Raw genomic sequence first — 5339 nt, 5'->3', positions numbered from 1 at the left:
CTGCCATACCTTGTTAATTATGTAATCCAATGGCCTGCCATACTTTGTTAATTATGTAATCCAATGGCCTGCCATACCTTGTTAATTATGTAATCCAATGGCCTGCCATACTTTGTTAATTATGTAATCCAATGGCCTGCCATACCTTGTTAATTATGTAATCCAATGGCCTGCCATACTTTGTTAATTATGTAATCCAATGGCCTGCCATACTTTGTTAATTATGTAATCCAATGGCCTGCCATACTTTGTTAATTATGTAATCCAATGGCCTGCCATACTTTGTTAATTATACTGTATGTTATAATAGTCTGCCATGCCTTGTTAATTATATGCTCTAATGGCCTGCCACACATTGTTAATTATATGATTCAATGGCCTGCTATATCTTTGTTCTGATTTAGATAAGCTGACTGTAAACTCCAGACTGCAGGATGGTTCATGTCTTAGTTAACGATGAAAGTTCTGGTGGTTCTGAAGAAACCTCAACAAAGCCCGACCCACTGTCAGTAAACAGGATGAAAGAAGTCTGACATGAAGGGTCAGCTGGGTCCAGGTACCAGCCTGGACCTCAGGACAACTAAAGACCTGATGTCCTCTGTGGACCAGATGTTAAAACCCTCATTAACATTAAATAATGAGATTTATCAGTTTTAAATGAGGGCTGTCTTTGAAGTCAGACTGAAACCAGCAAACAAAGACCTTCTCAGGTTCTCAGGTTCCACTTCTTCCTGTGGGACTTCCTGAACACCAGGCCCTGCTGTCCAGGTCTGAGACTCGTTGGAGAAACAGTTCATCCCAAACTGAATCAGAGGAGAATCAAAGATTCTTCAGATCTGATCTCTTCAGACTCTCTGTCCTCCCAGCCCTCTGGATCTGGTTCTGGTTCTGGGTCTTTCAGTCTGAGGAGGTTTCATGTCTGAAAGATGCTTCGGCTGATTTTAAGATGCCTCAGCAGAACGTTGTCTCTCAGCTGCACCAAACTTCAGCTCAAACTCGGTAAAATCCTCTGAGGTTTAGTTTTTTCAGAACTCAGTGTTGACTCATGGCTTCAGCAGATATTTTGCTAACAGAGCCTCACTGAGGTCAGACCTTTAAATTATGTTTTGTTTCTTCTTTTTTATTAGTTTAACCCTGCAGAGGGAGAGACGACCTAAAACTGGTGACATTTTTGTGTAAATTGTTAAATAAAACCTGATTTTAGGTGTTTTGTGTGAAATCGACACAGCTGACAGGAGAAAACAGMCCTGAGTGGCAGCAGGACTCCTCTCCGCTCAACGTTCACTCTTTGTTTTATAAGAAGCCTGTTTCCTGCCTGAGAGGGCAGAGTTGAGCTGCGGTTCTGATGCTGCTCGGCCCACGGGTCCAGACAGAACCTCTGCTGACAGACGGAGCTGACAGCAGGCCCGGATGTGCAGGAGGAACAGAAAAAAGCTGTTTCTTTTAGGACAGAAATCTAGATAAATGTTTGTTTGATGAAATYTGATTTCATCGTCTTCCTCTCCTCCAGACGGTTCAGAGAAAATCATCCTGTTTTTTCAGAACCTCCGTGGTCCGTCTGCAGCAGCCGGCCTTTGGTTTGCTCCGGAGCCGCCTGGCATTTAGTCCACAAACACTTGACATTTGGAAATCGTTTTCCTCTGTGAGCGGCGTCAGCGCACTACTTGTACCCCCACCCCCACCCCCCACAACCGGGCCGCACACAAAGACCCAAAGACCCCCGCCAGCACCGGGCCATTAGCTGCTTYATACGGATCAGCTGGAAGGTTCTGACTCAGTCGGGTCTGAGATCGACGGTTTCAGCTGCAGTGTCTGAAGCTTTCAGGCCAACAATAAACCTGAGAGTCTGATGGATTTACAGAGTCTGGTCCAAGTCAGGGAGACCGGGTTCTGATCCACTTCAGGGAGATCAGGTTCTGGTCCAATTCAAGAAGACCGGGTTCTGATCCACTTCAGGGAGACCGGTTTCTTTAGATCGAACACAAAAAGATAAATTTAAGGTGTTTTTACAACATTTGGATCAACACTAAACAAACCCGTCAGTTTGCTCATGAGAACTAAGTTTGTCCTCAGATTRGAACCAGCAGCTGTCAATAAATAAAGACTCCAGTTAATAAAGTTCAGAGTTGATGATGATGGAATTTCAGCTGTTTTTGATCAAACGATCTGGATTCTGTTAGATACCGTTAGCTCTCCCAGTAGCTTTAACTTAGCTTTCTGCTACTTTTAATTGTTGCTACTTTAAAACGTTAGCTAGCCTTCTGCTACTTTTAACAAGTGCAACATCTGTTAGTGTGCTAAGAGTAGTTAGTCCTTTGTTACTTTTAGCTTGAAGATAGCTTCTTGCCACTTTTAACTAGTTTTTTTGCTACATTTAGCTTTTATTTACCTTTAGCTTTTAACTATCCTGTTGCTACTTATAGCTTGAAGCTAGCTTCTAGCCACTTTTACCAATCTTTTGCTACATTTCGATCTTAGTTACCTTTAGCTTTTACTGTAACTGCACTTTTACTATTTTTAGCTTAAAGCTAGCTTTTTGTCACTTTCAGCTGGTCTTAGCTACCTTTAGCTTCTAACTGCTTTTAGCTAGAAAATATTTTTTCCCCACTTTTAGGTATCATTTTGCTATTTTTTAGCTCTTAGCTACATTTAGCTTACCCTTTTGCTAATTTTTTCGTTAGTTTTGCATTTGGTTGATTTTTTTTTTTTTGGTTTTAGCTGGCCTTTTGCTACATTCAGCTCTTAGCTAGTATTTTGCTTCTTTTAGCTTGAAGATAGCTTCTTGCCATTTTTAACCAGTCTTTTGCTACATTTAGCTTTTTGTTACATTTAGCTTTAACTACCCTTTTGCTACTTATAGCTTGAAGCTAGCTTTTTGCCACTTTTAGCAGGTCTTAGCTACCTTTAGCTTCTAACTACTTTTAGGTAGAAAATATCTTTTTTCCACTTTTAGGTGTCCTTTTGCTTCTTTTAGCACTTAGCTACATTTAGCTTACCCTTTTGCTACTTTTGGCATTTTTTTGTTACTTTTTGCGTTTGATATTTTTTGGTTTTAGCTGGCCTTTTGCTACATTTAGCTCTTAGCAAGTATTTTGCTTCTTTTAGCTCCACATTGTTTCAGCAGTTGTTTAGCTCTCAACATGTTTTTGAATTTTCACTGAAAAATAAACTTTTTCTAGTTTTGTTATAAACAGGTCAGATTTTGTTCTGCAAGATGTTGTGGAGGKGTTCTGATCAGTCAGTGTCTTACCTGCAGGAGACAGAAGTCACAGCAGACAGCTAAACTTCGGCTGAGATGACTGTAACGGCTGGTCTATTGCAGGTAAGATACTGACTGATGATATTTGAGCCACACAGAAGAATCAAACTGTTGTTTTAAACTCTCACTCCGACACGTGAACTTGCAGCTTGGTTCTGACTGAAGACCCGGTCCACAGACCGGTTGTGGGGGTGCTCAGAGTTCAGGTCCAGAACAGATGCTGTCAGTTGGTGCTCTGAAATCATGGAGGGCAGAACAAACCTCGATCAGAACCTGAACTGGGTCGGGTCTTCMCCTGCATGTCAATGAGCTGTTTGAGCCCGGCTCAGCTCAGAGCTGCATCAGGGTTCTGATCCGCAGCCCGAACAGGAGAGGTTCTGCAGCGTCTTATCTGAGGACACACCCAGTCAGAACCAGCTGGTTCTGGAGGTCCGTTATACCAGAACCTCAGTCTTCTTCTATCAGTAAATAAATGTTTTTCTGACACCAGAATCTTTGATCAGAACCAGCGAGGAGACGGGTTCTGGTTCTGGTTCTGCTGCAGAAACAGTTTCTCGCTGCAGGAGTTGATGAGTCATCGCTGGAGCTGTTTTATACATCAGGCTCCCGATGGGAGCAGATGGTGTGTGTGTGTGTGTGTGTGTGTGTTGGTGCTCAGACTGCCAGCCGGCTGAGGGAGAACAGTCTGATGACGACTGATGCAAACAGCTTCACCTGCAGACGGAGCTGGAGCTGCTGGAGGTCCAGCTGTGGCGACAAAAAGAAGAGAAGAAGAAGAAGAAGAGGAAGAAGAAGAGGAAGAAGAAGAGGAGGGGAAGGGCGACTGAAACTCCACCAAACTTCAACTTCCTTGTTTAAAGCCAAACAGTAATCTAAGGTTTTAAATCCTAAACTATAACACATTGTATCTTTATTTTGAAAAGTATCTGACATTTATTTTGAAACTCCATGTTTAAAACTCATTGTTTGCTCTTTTTTTCAACTTTAAATCCTAAATAAACTTTATTCCCCTGAACAGAAACCACTAAAAAAAGATAAGGAAAACTAGAACTGAAGCTAAAAGCTGAAATTAGCATCTAAGCTAAACATAGCTTAATAAAACCTTTGGATGACTTCACTCACCTGTCGTTGGATCAGAACCTTTTGTACCAGAACYCTGAATGTTTCTGTGTTCAGATGAACACGTCACAGATCAGCTGTCCGTCACACGTTTCCTCTGACCTTGTTGTCAAAGAAGTGGAAATAATCCGTTCCTGACTGGAAACGCTGCAGCAGGTCTACGGAGGTTCTGATCGGTTCTCAGCTGCAGAACTAAAGAAACAAGATTTAAGACGTCAGAGTTTATGGTTTTGTTTATGTTTTGTGTTTATTTTCTGTGTTTTATGATCGATAAGTTGAGCTCTGCTCCTCTGCCCTGCCACGCCCACCTTCACCTGTTCACTGTTGCCATTAAACACCCRTCTTCAGCCTGGTTCTGGTCCTGAGACGTTAATGTTTTCTTTCTAAACAGGAACAATATTCATCATAAAGTAAAAAGATTTTATAAAAAAATATAATATTTTAGTCACAGAAACAATCAGTGAAGAGCTCAGAGCTTCACTAATGATGGGAGGATTTAAAGGCTTTTAGGAGAATTAAAGTTTGAGGTGATGTGGAGCAGGAAGGGTTTGAGTTTTACTCAAATCAGGTCAGAACCAGGCAGACCCAAACCTGCTGGTTCTCATCTAGACCTGTTCACTAACAAGCTTACCTCATTACTAACCTGCTGGTTCTCATCTAGACCTGTTTACTAACGAGCTTACCTCGTTACCAACCTGCTGGTCCTCATCCAGTCCTGATGTTTACTAACGAGCTTACCTCATTACTAACCTGCTGGTCCTCATCCAGTCCTGATGTTTACTAACGAGCTTACCTCGTTACTAACCTGCTGGTCCTCATCCAGTCCTGATGTTTTCTAACGAGCTTACCTCGTTACCAACCTGCTGGTCCTCATCCAGTCCTGATGTTTACTAACGAGCTTACCTCGTTACCAACCTGCTGGTTCTCATCCAGTCCTGATGTTTACTAACGAGCTTACCTC

Source organism: Austrofundulus limnaeus, unplaced genomic scaffold (genome assembly GCF_001266775.1).
Source record: "Austrofundulus limnaeus strain Quisiro unplaced genomic scaffold, Austrofundulus_limnaeus-1.0 Scaffold315, whole genome shotgun sequence".
NCBI classification, from domain to species: Eukaryota; Metazoa; Chordata; class Actinopteri; order Cyprinodontiformes; family Rivulidae; genus Austrofundulus; species Austrofundulus limnaeus.
Note: the sequence above shows the minus strand (reverse complement) of the source record.